Source organism: Capra hircus, chromosome 3 (assembly GCF_001704415.2).
Source record: "Capra hircus breed San Clemente chromosome 3, ASM170441v1, whole genome shotgun sequence".
NCBI lineage: Eukaryota > Metazoa > Chordata > Mammalia > Artiodactyla > Bovidae > Capra > Capra hircus.
Genome location: NC_030810.1, coordinates 181,326 through 200,585, shown reverse-complemented (window position 1 = coordinate 200,585; position 19,260 = coordinate 181,326). Strand labels below are relative to the sequence as shown.

General features: G+C 39.5%; 1 long non-coding RNA gene across 1 annotated transcript; it reads left to right on the top strand.

Annotated features, from left to right (window-relative positions):
• Nucleotides 17,416-18,794, top strand: LOC106503865. Its single transcript, XR_001297555.2, has 2 exons — nucleotides 17,416-17,551; nucleotides 18,246-18,794. It is a non-coding gene; the product is annotated as an uncharacterized LOC106503865 (long non-coding RNA).

Here is a 19,260-nt window from a genome sequence, read left to right as displayed (position 1 = left end):
ACTCCGGTAAATTAACAATGAAAAATCATAAAGAGAAATTAAATAAACAATCGTACTGGCACAAAGACAGAAATATAGATCAATGAAGCAAAATAGAAAGCCCAGAGATAAATCCACACACATATGGACACCTTATCTTTGACAAAGGAGGCAAGAATATACAATGGAGTAAAGACAATCTCTTTAACAAGTGGTGCTGGGAAAACTGGTCAACCACTTGTAAAAGAATGAAACTAGATCACTTTCCAACAGCACACACAAAAATAAACTCAAAATGGATTAAAGATCTAAACGTAAGACCAGAAACTGTAAAACTCCTAGAGGAGAACTTAGGCAAAACACTCTCTGACATAAATCAAAGCAGGATCATCTATGATCCACCTCCAAGAATTCTGGAAATAAAAGCAAAAATAAACAAAAGGGATCTAATTAAAATTAAAAGCTTCTGCACAACAAAGGAAAATATAAGCAAGGTGAAAAGACAGCCTTCTGAATGGGAGAAAATAATAGCAAATGAAGCAACTGACAAACAACTAATCTCAAAAATATACAAGCAACTTATGCAGCTCAATTCCAGAAAAATAAACGACCCAATCAAAAAATGGGCCAAAGAACTAAATAGACATTTCTCCAAAGAAGACATACAGATGGCTAACAAACACATGAAAAGATGCTCAACATCACTCATTATTAGAGAAATGCAAATCAAGACCATAATGAGGTACTACTTCACACCAGTCAGAATGTCTGTGATCCAAAAGTCTGCAAGCAATAAATGCTGAAGAGGGTGTGGAGTAAAGGGAACCCTCTTACACTGTTGGTGGGAATGCAAACTAGTACAGCCACTATGGAGAACAGTGTGGAGATTCCTTTAAAAATTGCAAATAGAACTACCTTATGACCCAGCAATCCCACTGCTCGGCATACACACCGAGGAAACCAGAATAGAGAGACATCTGTACCCCAATGTTCATCGCAGCACTGTTTATAATAGCCAGGACATGGAAACAACCTAGATGTCCATCAGCAGATGAATGGATAAGAAAGCTGTGGTACATATACACAGTGGAGTATTACTCAGCCATTAAAAAGAATACATTTGAATCACTTCTAATGAGATGGATGAAACTGGAGCCGATTATACAGAGTGAAGTAAGCCAGAAAGAAAAACACCAATACAGTATACTAACACATATATATGGAATTTAGTAGGATGGTAATGATGACCCTGTGTGCGAGACAGCAGAAGAGACACAGATGTGTAGAGCAGACTTTTGGACTCCCGAGAGGGAGAGGGTGGGATGATTTGGGAGAATGGCATTGAAACATGTATACTATCATGTAAGAAATGAATCACCTGTGTATGTTCGATGCAGGATGCAGGATGCTTGGGGCTGGTGCATGGGGATGATCTGGCGAGATGATGTGGGGTGGGAGGTGGGAGGGGGGTTCATGTTTGGGAGCTCATGTACACCCGTGGCAGATTCATGTTAATGTATGCCAAAACCAATACAGAATTGTAAAGTAAAATAAAGTAACACAATACAGAAAGATAAATTCAAAACGGTTTAATGACTTAAATGTAAGATAAGAAAGTATAAAACTTTTAAAGGAAAAGTTAGGCTGAACACTCTGACATTAAACACAGCAAGATCCTCTGTGACCCACCTCCTAGAGTAATGGAAATAAAACAAAAATAAAGAAATGGGACCTAATTAAACTTAAAAGCTTTGGCACAGCAAAGGAAACTGTTACAGGATGAAAAGACAACCCTGAGAAAGAAAGAAACTAATTGCCAATGAAGCAACTGACAAAGAATTATACTCCAAAATATACAAGCATCTCATACAGCTCAATATTAGAAAAACAAACAACACAATAAAAAAGTGGGCAGAAGACTGAAACACATTTTCCCACAGAAGACCTACAGATGATTAGCACATGAAAAAATGTTCAACATCGCTTATCATTAGGCAAATGCAAATCAAAACCACAATGAGATATCACCTCCCATTGGTAAGAATGACCACTATCAAAATATCTACAAACAATAAATACTGGAGAGGTTGTGGAGAAGAGTGAAGCCTCTTGGATTGCTGGTGTGGATGTAAATTGATGCAGCAACTGTGGAGAACTATATGGAGATTTCTTAAAAAAAAAAAAAAAACCAAAAAATAACTAGGATTAAAACTATCATATGACCCATGAATTCTAATACTGGGCATATCCATTGAAGAAACCATAATTGAAAAAGGCACATGTACCCCAATGTTCATTGCAGCAATACTGAAAATAGCCAGGACATGGAAGCAAGCTAAATGTCAATTTACAGATAAATGGGTGAAGAAGTTGTGGTACATATACACAATGCAATGTTATTCAGACATAAAAAGGAATAAATGTGATTAGTCCTGGTGAGTTGGATGAACCTAGCGTCTGTTATACAGACTGAAGTAAATCAGAAAGAGAGAAACAAATATCATATTAACGCATATACAGGGTGTCGAGAAAAACGGCACTGATGAACCTATTTGCATGGCAAAAACTGAGATGCAGACATACAGGACAGATTTGTGGACAGTGCGAGAAGGAGAGGGCAGGACAGATTGAGAAAGTAGCATAGAAACATATACTGGCATATGTAAAACAGAAAGCCAGCGGGACTTCATTGAAGGCAGGGAGCTCAACCTAATGCTCTGTGACCATCTGGGGGTGAGATGGGGTGGGGTTTGGGAGAGAGGCTCAAGAGGGAGGGAACATATGTATGCCTACCTCTGATTCGAGTTGATATATGGCAGAAAACAACATAACAATGTTAAACAATTTTCCTTCAATTAAAAAAAGTGAAAGTGAAAGTGAAAGTCACTCAGTTGTGTCTGACTCTTTGTGACCCCCATGGACTACATAGTCTATGGAATTCTCCAGGCCAGAATACTGGAGTGGGTAGCTGTCCCTTCTCCAGGGGATCTTCCCAACCGAGGAATCTAATCCAGGTTTCCCACATTGCAGGTGGATTCTTTACCAGCTGATCCATAAGGGAAGCCTAAGAATACTGGAGTGGGTAGCCTATCCCTTCTCCAGCGGATCTTCCTGACTCAGGAATTGAACTGGGATCTTCTGCTTTGCGGGCAGATTCTTTAGCAACTGAACTATCAGGGATGCCCAAACAGGTGTCACCCTAGGGCTCTCATTCTCCTAATTACTCTCAATTATTTGTGTAATTTTTTGTCTTTTGGGTCTTTCTCATTTTGGGTTTTTACCTTTGTTTTGTGGTAGCAAAAGCTCAGGAAGCTACATCAGAAAGTTAAACTTAGAATTTTGTATTTGTGGGAATTACTCATATTTGATGAATAGTTTGTCTCCATGCAAAATTGTAGATTCAAAAAAAATTTCCCTTGGAATTTTAAAGGCATTGTTCTTTACTCTTCAAGCATATTTGCTGATGATTTCTTCTTTGCTTCATGGCTTACTTAGTCTCCCTTCTACTCATCCCCCAGACAGTCAGTTTCTCTCCTAGTTAACCACTATTTCCAGTTTCTAATAAAATCTAGCAAATTCTCAAGTAGATATTACATGATTATCATAGATTCAATTTGCCACAATGCTTCAGTTATCCATTATTTGAAAAACATGAGGATCACCTATCCTTTAATCACTTTCCCTGTATATCAGGAAGTAATTATCCCTCTTTCTATGTCAGCAACCTCATTAGAACTGTTTTCTTAAGAAAGCCTGATCCTCCTTTAATTTGTCAAATGTAAGTGATACCCACAGCTGTCCTCATTTTGGTTCTCTGAGATACTGAGAAAGAGATGAGGACCAGGGCTCAATCTACAGAATTTTCAACCACTTTAAACCCCCAGGTTATGCCTCTGATTTTTTTTTTCTGTACCACAACAAACCAACGAAGATAAAAAGACTATAGACACTACACAGAATTCTTCCAAGAAAGAGCAGAAGTCATGAGCTCCTCCCTCAGGCAGTAGGGAGGGCCTTTCTTACTAGCAAAATGATGTGAACTCTGATGGTGCCTTCAGATGACACACTCTAGTTAACAGTGATGCCAGCTAGAAGAAAGTGGAGCAGGGCAGGGATCTTAGCGAAGGAGTCTTTACTCCACATAATGATATTCTTTATCACATTTTGGGGCACATTTCACATTATTGACTAGCTATTGTGAGTAGTTATTCATAATTCTTATTTCTTTACCTTTAAAGCTCACATTTCTTTACTTTTGAAGAATGTATTTATAATTGGAGGATAATTGTTTCACAACATTCTGTTGGTTTCTGCCCTACAACAACATGGATCAGCTTTAAGTGCACATTTGAGCCCTCTTCCTAGAGCCCTGCCCCTGCCCCCATCTTCCACTCGCCACTCTAGGTCATCACAGAGCACCAGCCTGAGCTCCCTGTGCTCAGGAACTCCCGATCAGCCTCCTATACAGGGCAAGGCACTCTCAGTTCATCCCAGCCTCTCCTTCCCCTTCTGGTTCACATATTATTGTCTATGTCTGCATTTCTATTCTTGCCATGCAAATACTGTCCATCGGTACTATTTTTCCTAGATTCCATATATGTGTGTTAATATGTGATACTTGTATTTTTCTGTCTTACTTCACTCTGTGTAATAGGCTCTAGGGTTGTCCATTTCAGTTCAAGTGACTCAGATTTGCTTCTTTTTATGGCTGAGTAATATTCCACTACATACATGTACCACTAGTTTTTTATTCTTTCATCTGTCAATGGACATTTAGGTAGCTTCCATGTCTTGGCTATTGTAAATAGTGCTGCAATGAACACTGGGATACATGTGTTTTTTGAATTATGGTTTTCTCAGGGCATATGCTCAGTAGTGGGATTGCTGGGTCATATGGTAGTTTTATTCTTAGTGTTTTAAGGAACCTCCATACTGTTCTCCATAGTGGCTATCAGTTTATCTTTTAAAAAATTTTATTTTTTTTAAAGTCTTTAATTCTTACATGCGTTCCCAAACAGAACACTTAAAATGAGGTGTATTTTCTTAACAGTGTTTTAAGTATATAATGCAGTGTTGTTATATACAAGCATGATGTTGTAAGCAGATCTGTAGAACTGATCACCATGCAGGGCTGAAATCTTATACCTATTGATTAGCAACACCCTGTTTTCCTTTCCTCCTAGTTACTGGCAACTACTATTCTATTCTTTACTTCCACGAGCTTGTTTTTGACACCTCCTATAAGGGGATTCTTGCAGTATTTATCAGTCTGTGTGGCTTATTTCTCTTGGCATACCATCTTTCAGATTGTCCCATGTTTCTCATATGGCAGGATGTCCTTCTTTTTAATGTGGAGTAATAATCCAGTGATCATATATACTGCATTTATTTATCTGTTCATCTCTAATGAACGTTGAGGTTGTTTCCATATTTTGAATTCTGTGGGTACTGCTGAAGTGAACTTGAAAATGCTAATATCTCTTTCAGATCTTGATTTAAGTTTTCTTGGGGGACTATGTTGCAAATGTGGAATGGTTGAAATATATGATAGTTCTATTTAACTTTTGAGTAGCTTTCAAATTTTTATGATGGATGCAATTTTTAAGATAATGAAAGGAGAGGAATTTGAGTTTCTAGTAGACCACTGTGACTCATGGTCATAGGGCTATAGAGCCTAGATCAGTGTATAAATCTGAAAACTTAGAGCTTCACGAAGGGGCCAGAGCCTGAGATTTATGACCTAGAAAACTGAAGGATCATGTTGTCCGGCTCAAGCCCTTGTATGGATTCAGGTCAAAACACACTCAGCGTGGGATTGGTAGCACTGGAATATCAAGATAGACTTTATGGCTGTGTTTAAGTCATTTAATTTTCAAGAAAAGCCAGACACAAGTAGGACTTGTGAAACCATATTAAGAAACTATATTAAGATATGTGCAGTTAGTAAATCCTAGTCTCTGTCATCAGTGGAAGCAAGCTGGGTCCCACAGGTGAAACAGAATGGGGTAGTTTGACTTACACACCAGATGCTTGGGGAGCTGGGCAGTGAGGGAAGCACCACCTCTCATTATAGAGGAGCAACACCATTGTCAAAAATTCCTCAATTTCCTAATTGGTGCATGAGACAAAGCATTGTGTGAATAACTATACTTCCTCAGTGAAGGGTGAGGAAGATCATGGACAAGGGAGCTATATGATATCAGCATGAGTGCGGCCAGTTACTTTTGAGTTGGAAGCACATGATATTTGCGGTGGGGAAAAAAGTGCACCATGCCTGTCCTGGGCTGTTCCCCTAGGTGGAGCTGCTTGATCCTTATAAAAGGAATCTCCATCAGACTGCTGTTATCTTCATGACACTCAGTCATAGGTCTTTCCTGGAGCCTCTGGTGAGTACAACACTTAGAGGTCTTTTAGGCACGTGGCTGGCAGAGTTTCATCTGAGGGTAGAAGTGGCTGTATTTTAACCAATTAGTGCTCTCTATGGGGAAGAAAAGACAATAAGATTAAGGGGTAAATTTGGATACTTGGTCTTGAAGTCTTGATTGTGACTTTTAATGTGATGAGAGAATTCAGGGAGAGTAGGGAGAGGAGACGCTGTATTATAGCACATTAGTTGCAAACGCACCCTTCTCAACAGTCAGCTCCACTGAGTGCTGAGTTTGGGCCTTTGCATTTCTCCTCACAAGCCAGCAGTTAGATCAGGTAGACCAGAAACTAGGAACCCATGGGATAAACAAGTAGAGATTTGTTTTGGGATTTGTTATAATCTTATTATCTAGATTCTTCTTCTTCAGTATATGTTTGTACTCACACAACAACTGTGTAAGTAATTTTGTCTTTAGAAAGTGGTAGAATGAGAAATTAACAAGAAAAGGTTGAAGGTCTGAGAATAAGAGATGCTAAAGAAAAAGGGTGAAGTACCTACCAAAACCCATATAGACTATATTAGGGATCAATAGGAGTCCTTAGAGATGGGACAATTGTTGGCACGACTATTTATTCTAACAATAGGACTCTCTGTTATGAGGAATGTTGTCTGTTTGTATTTCAGATTCCTTGAGACCCAGGAAGGATGTCTTACCATCTGCATCCTCATCCCCATCAGCATCCACATCCACATCGTATCAACATAACCATCAGTGAAAGCCCTGCCATCCACCTCCAATAGTGTGCCCACTGAAGTGCCATGAGCCTTGCCCACCTCCAAAAGGTGTGGAGCCATGTCCACCTCATCCATGTCCACCTGTGTATGGCCCACCTCCAGTGAGCCAGCAGAAATGCCCCCCTGAGCCACCATGCCCACCCGGCGATCATAAGAGTCCCTCCAAGTGCAAGTAACAGACCAGATTTCATCTGGACTTTGGAACAATAAGATCCAGGCTCTTCTATTTTCCTTGCTTCAAGCCATGTGATGGACTGCATCTTCCTTAACCTCCCTCCTGGACTCACAGCTGACAGAGAAAAAGCTTGGTTGCTGACGCTGACACCATGCTGTTGGAAGAAGGGCAGCAGGATCATCGCCTGATCGCTCTTTGCGTGCACCCATCTGTAATCCGTGTTGTGATCTCCACCCAGTGAGCACTTAGTGTGTCTATCCCTTTGCTTCTCCAATAAGGCACGTCCATACTTGAACCCATACTTCTTTCTTTCTTTTTTTTGCATATTTTTGCTTTAAATCTCTTCTGCCGACTACAAGTATTCTTCTGAGAGTTCCTTTTTATTCCCATTGGATTATCAGAGTTAGACTTTTCCATCACTGAGTTCAGTTTTGCCTGAAATATATATTTTGGACTGGGTTCATCAAAGAATTCTTTTATTTATTTCAAACTCATCTATCTTTGTTTACCTTAAAGACCCTGAAAAGAATTGAATTCTCTCAGCCTCAGTTTCCTTACCTGTAAAAAATTAGAATGAATATATTCAACTCAGTTTATTCATGAATGTTTCCTAATTATGAACACATTCTAGGCAGTCTCTTGTGTGCTAGGGGCATGAGGAGGGTGACCAAATCCTTTTTTATCTAAATTTTTGAGGGGCTTTTGCACACACATGCTTACATATAAGACAAATAATAGTCAAGCATGGCTATATGTTAGAGACAATTGTGTAGAAAAGCTCTTTTGAAGTGGCTTTTGAGGCAAAGACCTCGGTGAAGAAAAGAGTGAGCTTTGAGTGTATCTGTGGTACATTGATGATGAGAGGAGATGGCAAGTGCTAAGGCAGAAGAAAGTAACCACAGAGAGAACAGTGATCAAGGAGACACTGTCTCCAATGGGGTCAGCGAAGTTAGAAGTCAAAGGTTTAGTAAAAATTTTGATAATTTATACACAGTTTGACAGTCACACTGTGCTGGAGATCAAAGGCTTCAGATTTTGTATCTATGTAATTCTCAACTATCACATATAATTTCTTTTAACTTGGAGCACATATGTCTTTTTATAAGGATATTCAAATAAAGTTGAAAAGAACTGAAGAATAAATTAAAGCTCCTTTGCATAATGAAAATTTATTTTGTGGGAGTGACTATATGAAAATCGGGCCTATTATTAACAGTTTTTCCACCTTCAGGGAAGTCAACTACATTAATTTCCATCCCCTGCTGTTATTGTTGTTCAGTTGTTCAGTCATGTCTGACTCTTTGACCCCATGACCTGTAGCACACCAGGCTTCCCTGCCCTTTGCCATCTACCAAAGTTTGTTCAAATTCACGTCCATTGAGCCAGTGATGTCATCTATCTATCTCATCCTCTATTGCCACTTCTCCTCCTGCCTTCAATCTTTCCCAACATAAAGATATTTTCCAGTGAGTCAACAATTCACATCAAGCAGTCAAAGGATTGGAGCTTTGACTTTAGCTTCAGTCCTTCCAATGAATATTCAGGATTGATTTCCTTTAGGATTGATTGGTTTGATCTCCTTGCTATCCAAGGGATTCTCAAGAGTCTTCTCCAACACCACAATTGTTTGATTGAAAACATCATTTCATTAGCACTCAGCCTTCTTTATGATACAACTCTCACATCTGTACTTGACTACTGGAAAAACTATAGCTTTGACTAGATGGCCCATTGTTGGCAAAGTGATGTCTCTGCTTTTCCACATACTGTCTAGGTTTGTCATAGCTTTTCTTCCAAGAAGCAGTGGTCTTTTAATTTTGTGACTGCAGTTACTGTCAGGAGTGATTTTGGAGCTCAAGAAAATGAAATCTGACACTGTTTTCATTTTTTCTCTATCTATTTGCCATGAAGTGATGGGGCCATATGCCATTATTTTTCTTTTTTGAATGTTGAGTTTTAAGCCAGCTTTTCCACTCTCTTCTTTCACCTTCATCAAGAGGCCCTTTAGTTCCTCTTCACTTTCTGCCTTTAAAGTGGTAACATTTGTATATCTGCAGTTGTTGATATTTCTCCTGACAATCTTGATTCCAGCCTGTGAGTCATCCAGGCCAGCATTTCATATGATGTACTCTGCATATGGGGCTTCCCTTGTAGCTCAGTCGGTAAAGAATCCGCCTGCAGTGCAGGAGATCTGGGTTCGATCCCTGGGTTGGGAAGATCCCCTGGAGAAGGAAATGGCAACCCACTCCAGTATCCTTGCCTGGAAATTCTCATGGACAGAGGAACCTGGTGGATTGCAGTCCATGGGGTCACAAAGAGTTGGGCACAACTGAGTGACTAACACACACTCTGCATATATGTTAAATAAGCAGAGTGATAATATACAAGCCTTGATATACAATTTTGAACCAACCTGTTGTTCCACATGCTGTTCTAACTGTTGCTTCTTGTCCTGCACACAGGTTCCTCAGGAGGCAGGTAAGGTGCTCTGGTATTCCCATCTCTTCAAGAATAGTCCACAGTTTGTTGTGATCCACACAGTTTAAGGCTTTAGCATAGTCAATGAAGCAGAAATAGATGTTTTTCTGAAATTCTCTTGCTTTTTGATGATCCATTGGATGTTGGCAATTTGATCTCTGGTGTCTCTGCCCTTTCTAAATCCAGCTTGTACATCTGGAAGTTCTCAGTTCATGTACTGCTGAAGCCTAGCTTGAATGTATGTATGATGTTGCTAGCATGTGAAATGAGTGCAATTGTACAGTAATTTGACCGTCATTTGGCATTTCCTTTCTTTGAGATTGGAATCAAAACTGACTTTTTCCAGTCCTGTGGCCTCTGCTGTATTTTGCTGGCATATTGATTGCAGTACTTTAACAGCATCATCTTTTAGGATTTGAAACAGCTCTGCTGGAATTCCATCACCTCCGTTAGTTTTGTTCATGGCAATGCTTCCTCAGGCCCACTTGACTACATATTTCAGGATGTGGCTCTAGGTGTGTGATCACACCATTGAAGTTATCTGGGCCAGAAGGGCTTTACTGTACAGCTCTTCTGTGTATTTTTATCATCTCTCCTAAATCTCTTCTTCTTCCATTAGTTCCCTGCCATTTTGGTCCTTTATTGTGCCTATCTTGATGTAGTGCTCCCTCGGTATCTCAATTTTCTTAAAGAGATCTCTACTCTTTTCTATTCTGTTTCTTTCCTCTATTTCTTTGCATTGTTCACATAAGAAGACTTTCTTATCTCTCCTTGCTATTCTCTGAATCTCTGCATTCAGTTGGGTGTATTGTTCCCTTTCTCCTTTGCTTTTCACTTCTGTTCTTTCCTCAGCTGTTTGTAAGGCACCCTCAGACGATCACTTTGCTTTCTTGCATTTCTTTTTCTTGGGTCTGGTTTTGGTCACCATTTACTGTTGTGTACCTGCATCCATAGTACTTCAGGCATTCTGTCTACCAGTTCTGGTCCCTTGAATCTATTTGTCACCTCCACTGTATAATCATAAGAGATTAGATTTGTCATACCTGAATGGCTTAGTGGTTTCCCTACTTTCTTCAATTAAATTCTGAATTTTGCAATAAGGAGCTGATAATCCAAGATTGCTGGGAGAAATATCAATAACCTCAGATATGCAGATGACACCACCCTTATGGTAAAAAGTGAAGAACTAAAGAGCCTCTTGATGAAAGTGAAAGAGCAGAGTCAAAAAGCTGGCTTAAAATTCAACATTTAGAAAACTAAGATCATGGCATCTGGTCCCATCACTTCATGGCAAATAGATGGGGACACAGTGGAAGCAGTGTCTGACTTTATTTTTGGGGGGCTCCAAAATCACTGCAGATGGTGATTGCAGCCATGAAATTAAAAGAAGAAAGTTATGACTAACCTAGACAGCATATTAAAAAACAGACATTATTTTGTCAACAAAGGTCCATCTAGTCAAGGCTATGCTTTTTCCAGTAGTCATGTATGGATGTGAGAGTTGAACTATAAAGAAAGCTGAGCTCTGAAGAATTGATGCTTTTGAACTGTGATGTTAGAGAAGACTCTTGAGAGTCCCTTGGACTGCAAGGAGATCCAACGAGTCCATTCTAAAGGAGATCAGTTCTGAGTGTTATTTGGAAGGACTGATGTTGAAGCTGAAACTCCAATACTTTGGCCACCTGATGCGAAGAACTGACTCATTTGAAAAGACCCTGATGCTGGGAAAGATTGAGGGCAGGAGAAGAGGATGACAGAGGATAAGATGGTTGGATGCCATCACCAACTCAATGGACATGAGTTTGAGTAAACTTCAGTTTGGTGATGGACAGGGAGGCCTGGCATGCTGCGGTTCATGGGGTCACAAAGAGTTGGACATGACTGAGTGACTGAACTGAACTGAACTTAAGCTGAGCCACAGTGAGCTCCCAGTCTTGTTTTTTTCTGACTGTATAGATTTCTCTATCTTTGACTGTATAGAATATAATCAATCTGATTTCGGTTTTGATCTTCTGGTGATGTCCATGTGTAGAGTCATCTCTTGTGTTGTTTGAAGAGGGTATTTAGGATGACCAATGTGTTCTCTTGGTGAAGTTCTCTTAGCCTTTGCCCTGCTCCATTTTGTATTCAAGGCCAAGCTTGTCTCTTACTCCAGGTATCTCTTGACTTCCTACTTTTGCATTCCAATCTCCTATGATGAAAGGACAGTGTGTGTGTGTGTGTGTGTGTGTGTGTGTGTGTGTGTGTGTATTAGTTCTAGGAGGTTTTGTAGGTCTTCATAGAATCTTCATTCTATCTTCATAGAATCAACTTCATCTTCTTCAGCATTAGTAGTTGGGGCATAGACTTGGATTACTGTGATGCTGAATGATTTGCTAGAGGAGAAACAAGAGAAAACATGTGAATATGTTCACTAGCAGACATGAAGAAAATGTCATATGTTCCTAAATCTCCAAATAGGAAATGATAAAGGTCAACCAAGAGTACCCAACGAGAGAAATAAAGTGTTATACAGCATAACAAAAAGATGGTATGCAGTATAATTCCCTTTATATGAAGAAATATCTCAAAATATTATAGCTAAATTACTCATTTTTAAGCTTCATATAAAAGGAATTATACTGCATACCATCTTCTTGTCTCTCTTCTTTAAGTCGACACGATAGTTTTAGTTTCTTCACTAGTGTATTTTGCATATAATTGCATCCTATGTAATGCTTCACTTCTCTCTTTGTGGTACTCTTGGTTGAGCTTTAAGTCGTTTCCTATTGGAGACATAGGGACACTATGACATTATCTTCACGCCTGCTAGTGAACATGTTCACACGTTTTCTAGGGTTCCCAGAAGCACATACATCTTCTCATGCTACCCTAAGGTTTCGTTCTCTGAATTACCATCAATTATTTCAAAAGCTTTTGCCTTTAGATCTTTCTCATCTTGGGTCATTACTTCTGTTGGAGCAAAACCTCAAGAAGCTACATCAGAAAACATAAGCCTAGACTTTTGTATTTGTGGAAAATATATTATTTTATTCATATTTGATGAATAGTTTGGCTAGATGTGAAACTGTAGGTTCAAAAAGTATTCCCCCCTTGAAATTTTAAAGGCTTTGCTCTTTAATCTTTGAGCATGCATACTTGCTGATGATTTCTTCTTGCCCTCATGGCTTACTTAGTCTCTCTTCTACTCATCCCCAAGACAGTCAACTTCTCTCCTATTATTAGTCTCTAAGTAACATCCAGCAAATGATCATGCAGATATACAAGATTCTCAGAGATTCAATTTGCTACAAATGCTTCAATTATTCATCATTGAAAACAGTAAGGATCACCAGTCCTTTAGTCATTTTTCCTGTGTATCAAGAAGTAATTATTATTCTAAGTCAGTAACCTCATTCAGCACTCTTTTCTTAAGAAAATCCAATTATCTTTCAATTTATCAAACATAAGTGACAACCCATATAATTTATTTGTAAAAAAAAATAACTTTGGAATCCATTAGCAATTCATCAGGCAAGAAAAGCAAGTTTAAAGTTATGTTGGTAGAACTGTTCTAAGTCACATGTTCCTTAGATAACTCTTTTGCTCCAGCAGGCCCCACCTAGTTCTCGGACTTCAACATGAAAAGAATGTCACGAAAGCACTTGACCCATCCCAAGACATGCCTGTTCCTTCTGGAATCAGTGAAGAATGTCTGTTTCCTATTAATGATCTTGGTTACTCCATTGTGAAATCTCAGAGGACTAGGCAGGAACAGCTGTCTTCATTTTGGTTTTCTGAGATACTGAGAAAGAGATCAGGAACAAGGCTCAATCTACAGAATTTCTACCTCTTTAAATACCCAGGTTATGTCACTGATTTTTTTTTGTACGACAGCAACCTAGTCAAGACAGAAACATGTGAGATGCCACACATTATTCTTCCAAGAAAGGGCACAAGGTGTGATCTCTTCCCTCAGGCTGTAGGGAGGATCTTTCTTACTAGTTAAGAAGATGTGGACTCTGAAAATGCCTTCAGACTGATGCCTTCAAATTCACAGTGATGTCAGCTAGAACAAAGCAGGGAGCAGGGCAAGGGTCTTAGCAAAGGAGCCCTTACTCTACATAATGCTATTATTTACCACATTTTGGGACATGTTTGACATTAAGAGTAGCTATTCATAATTATTAGTTTTTCATTACTTTTTTCTACCTTTTAGATTTCACATATCTTTTTTAAAATTTATTTTTAATTGAAAGATAGTTGCTTTACTGTATCCTGTTGATTTCTACCATACAATAATGTGGATCAGGTTTAAGTACACATATATTTCCTCTCCCTTGTGTCTCCCTTTCACCCCACTCCTCCAACTCACCTCTCTAGGCCATCACAGAGCACCAAGCTGAGCTCTTGTACTATATAGCAGCTTTTCATCAACCATCTATTCTACACATGGCAATGTATATATTTCAATGGAACTCTCTTAGTTCATCCCATTCTCTCCTTCCTCTGCTCTGTTCACAGATATGTTCTCTATTCTTACCATGCAAATAGGTTCATCATTGTCATTTTTATAGATTCCATTTATATGTGTTAATATATGATCTTTATTTTACACTTTCTGACACACTTCACTATGTATAACAGCTCTGAGTTTACCCAACTCAGTTCAACTGACTTAGATTCTTTTCTTTATATGCGTGAGTGATATTCCATTGTATATATGTACCACAACTCCTTTATCCATTCATCTGTCAATGGATATCTAGGTTGCTTCCATGTCCTGCTATTGTAAATAGTACTGCAATGAACACTGGGGTACATGTGTCTTTTTTTTTTTTTTAATTTTACTTGATAATACTGTGTTGGTTTCTCCTGGCATATGCAGGCTTCCCTGGTGGCTCAGACAGTAAAGTGTCTGTCTGCAGTGCAGGGGACCCGAGTTCGATCCCTGGGTTGGGAAGAGCCCCTGGAGAAGGAAATGGCAGCCCACTCCAGTACTCTTGCCTGGAAAATGCCCTGGATGGAGGAGCCTGGCAGGCTACAGTTCATGGGGTAGCAAAGAGTCGGACACGACTGAGTGACTTCACTTTCACTTTCACTTTCACTTTCAGGTCATATGCTCAGTAGTGGAATTACTGGGTCATATGGTAGCTTTATTCTTACTTTTTAAAGGAATCTCCATATGGTTCTCCATAGTGGCAATTCACCTTCTTAAAAAATTTTATTGTGTTAAAAACACTTACCATGAGGTGTATTCTCTTAACCATATTTTAAGTATATAATACAGTGTTTTTATATACAGGCTTGATGTGGTAAGCAGATCTCTCAAACTGATTGACCTTGCAGGACTGAAACTTTATACCTATTGATTAGCAACACCTTGTTTTCTTTCCCCTCAGTTCCTGGCAACTACTATTCTATTCTTCACTTCCATGAGTTTGACTGTTTCCAATCTCCTTCATATAAGATTCATGCAGTATTTGTCCTTCTGAGTCTGGTTTATTTCCCTTGGCACAATGTCTTTCAGGTTGATCTACGTTGTCTCATATGGCAGGATTTCCTTCTTTTTAAGGAACAATAATACATTGAATGCATATGGTAGAGGATATTTATCCATTCATCTATTGATGGACGTTTAAGTTGTAACCACATTTTGGCTACAGTGAGTACTGCTGCAGGGAACTTCAAAGTGCTATTATGTCTTTGAGACCCATATTTAAATTATCCTGTATAAATACACAGATTTGAAATGGGTGAATCATATGACAGCACTTTTTTCTCTTTTTAAATTTTTGATTAACCTTCATATTTTTCATAGTGGTCGCACCATTTTGCCATCCCACTAACAGGTTCAAGGATTATTTTTTTCTCCACAACGACACCAATATTGTTATTTGTGTGTGTGTGTGTTTGATTATAGTCATTCTAACAGGTGTGAAGTGACATGTCATTGTGGTTTTGATTTGCCTTTCCCTGTTGATCAGTAATGATATTAAGCTCCTTTTCATGTACCTATGGTTATTTATAGGTCATCTTTAAAGAGAATTAAAGTTGTTGTTAAATTTTCTTTGTTATTATGTTGTAGAAGTTTCTTATGTAGTTTGGAAATTAACCCCTTATTAAATATATGGTAGCTCATACTTACTTAAGACTGACCATGCAATGTGCCTTATATTAGGCATTTTGTTGCATTCATAGGAAAATTTTGAGACAGGTATAGTTTTATCCCTAATTAACAACTGTATAATATACTGATCTTCAAGGAGGTTGGGAAATATTTAATGCCACAAAGTACTGGTGTGTATGGATGTCTGCATACCCAAGGCACTCAAGCTTTCCCCTGGAAGGCACAGTGAATAATATTAGCTGAAATGCTACTGTAGTTCTACAAATTATACTAATAAATTATCAATGGGTTCTATGTCACCCATATTTTATTTATTTAAGAAAAAATACCCATGGATTGAATGGCTGAATCAGTGATTCATTGAGGTTCATTCTCTGAGTGTATTAAGAATGTTTGAAAACCCACTAAATGTTATTTAAAATAAAGGGCCTGATAGAGTCAATTGAATTACTGTTGTAAGGGAAAGAAGCACGAGGTATTTAGGAATCAATAGTGGAAAAACTTCTAAAAAGGATATAGCCCAGACAGTGAGTCCATTTTGAAGATAATGCTGCTGCTAAGTCATTTCAGTCATGTCCGACTTTGTGCGACCCCATAGACGGCAGCTCCAAGGCTCCCCCATCCCTGGGATTCTCAAGGCAAGAACACTGGAGTGGATTGCCATTTCCTTCTCCAATGCCTTAAAGTGAAAAGTGAAAGTGAAGTCGCTCAGTTGTGTCCAACTCCTAGCGACTCCATGGACTGTCGCCTACCAGGCTCCTCCATCCATGGGATTTTGCAGGCAAGAGTACTGGAGAGGGGTGCCATTGCCTTCTCCGTTGAAGATAATGAGAGGAGAGGAATATGAGTTCCTAGCAGACCACAAGTGACACATATCATGGGACTGCAGAGATCAGATCAGTGTATAAATCTGCAAAAGTAGGGCTTCACGAAAGGGCCAGAGCCTTATTTGTGATTTATGGCCTAGAAAACTGAGGGATCAGGTTGTTCTGTTCAACTCATGTATGGAGCCATGTGAAAACAGACCTGCCATGAGACTGTTTGCACTGGATAATCAAGATAGAATTTGTGGTTGGGTTTAAGTCACTTGATTGTCAAGTAAAGCCCAGAGACCAGTAGGATATAGTACAAGGGGAAACTAGAAAAAAATGTGTGTATAGGTTAAGGTATATCCTGTTAGCAAACTCTGGTTTCTACCATCAAAGGAAACAAAGGTGAGTGCTGGCAGGTGAAATGGAGTGGAGTGATGAATTTTGCATACCAGATGCTTGGAGAGCTGGGGAGTGGGGGAAATACCAAGGCTGACAATGGAAGAGGAGCACCATTGTCAAAGAAATCCTCATATTTCCTGACAGGTGCATGACATTGGCCAAGGAAGTATGTGACAAAGTATTGAATGAATCACTCTATACTTTCTCAGTGAAGGGTAAGGAAGTCCACGGACAAGGGAGCTATGTGATATCAGCATGAGTGTGGCAAGTTACTTTTGAGATTGGAAGCATGTGGTATTTGGGGTGGGAAACAAGTGCATCATGAGAGTGCTAGGCTGTTCCCCTGGGTGGAGCTGTCTAATCCTGATAAAAGGAGTTCCCCTCACAGTGCTGCTAGTTTCGTGATACTCAGTCATAGGTCTTCTTTGGAGCCTCTGGTGAGTACAACTCTTAGAGGTCTTTTTCGCACTTGGCTGGCAGAGCTTCATCTGAAGGTAGAAGTAACTTTATTTAACCATTTAGTGCTCTCTATGGGAAAAAGAAGATAATGTGTTTTAGGAGTATATTTTGTTATTTGGTCTTGAATGTCATCTTGAATGTGATGAGAGACTTGGAATCAGAGGCACAGTCTTCACCTGAGGGAGAGTAAGTGAGACGAGATGCTGTGCTGTAGCATATCCCATATTAGTTCCTAACGCATCAGTCTCAGCATTCAATCCCACCGAATGCTAGATGTGGGCCTTTGCATTTCTCCTCAGAAACCAACAGTCAAGTCAGTTAGACCAGCAACCAAGACCTCATGGGAGATATAAGTAGAGATTTATTTTGAGATTGGCTACAATTTTAATATCCAAATTCCTCTTCTTCAGACTACATTTGTACTGACACTAGACCTGTGCAGGTAATTTTGTCTTTAGAAAGTGGTAGGATGAGAGATTAATCAGCAAAGACTGAAGGTCTGAGGGCAAGAGGTGCTAAAAAGGAAGGGTAAAGAAGCTACAAAAACCCACAAGGACTATATTTAGGGATCACAAAGGATTCTTGGAAATGGGAGGGTTGTTGGCTCAGCTAATTGTTCTACTTACTGGTAGGACTCTCTGTTATGAACGATGTTGTCTGTTTGTATTTCAGATTCCGTGACACCCAGGAAAGATGTCTCACCACGAGCATCGCATCCTCATCCGCATCCACATCCACAGCAGCATCAGCATCACCATCACCATCAGTGCAAGGAGCCCTGCCATCCACCTCCAAAAGTGTGCCCACCAAAGTGCCATGAGCCTTGCCCACCTCATCCATGCCCACCTCCATTGAGCCAGCAGAAATGCCCTCCTGTGCCACCATGCCCACCATGTGAGCAGAAGTGTCCACCCAAGTGGAAGTAAGCACCAGATTTCATCTGGACCAAGAAACAAGATCCAGGCTCTTCCATTGTCCTCCCTTCGGCCATGGTGATGGATTACATCTTCCTTAATCTCTCTCCTCAACCGACAGCTGACAGAGAAAAGGCTTGCTGCCTGAAGCTGGCACCATGTTGTTGGAAGAAGAGCAGCAGGACCATCGCCTGACCTCTCTGTGCCATGTGCCCATCTGTTATCTGCGATGTGACCTCTACCCCATGAGCAATTAGTGTGTCTATTCCTTTGCTTCTCCAATAAAGCACATTCACACTTGAACCCATATTTCTTTCTTTTTTGTGTGTGTATAATGTTTTTAACCTCTTATGCCAACTACAAGTATTCTTCTGAGTGTTCCTTTCCATTTCCATTGGATTATCAGAATTAGCCTTTTCCATCTCTGAGTTCAGCTTTGTCTGAAATATGTCTTTTGGACTGGCTACATCAAAGAATTCTTTTATTGGTTTCAAACCCATGTCTATCTCTTCCTACCTTGTAAGACCTTGAAAAGAATTGAATTCCTTCAGCCTCAATGTAAAAAATTAGGAAAGAATATATTCAACTTAGTGTACTCATATAAATTAATTTTATTTATTTGCAAATGTTTCCTAGTTATTAACACACGTCAGGCAGTCTCTCATGTGCTAGGGACTCATATGATGATGGTGACCAAAGTCTTTGTCTAAATTCTTGAGTGGATTTTACAAGTACACACATACACATAAGCAAATAATAGTGACGCATGGGTA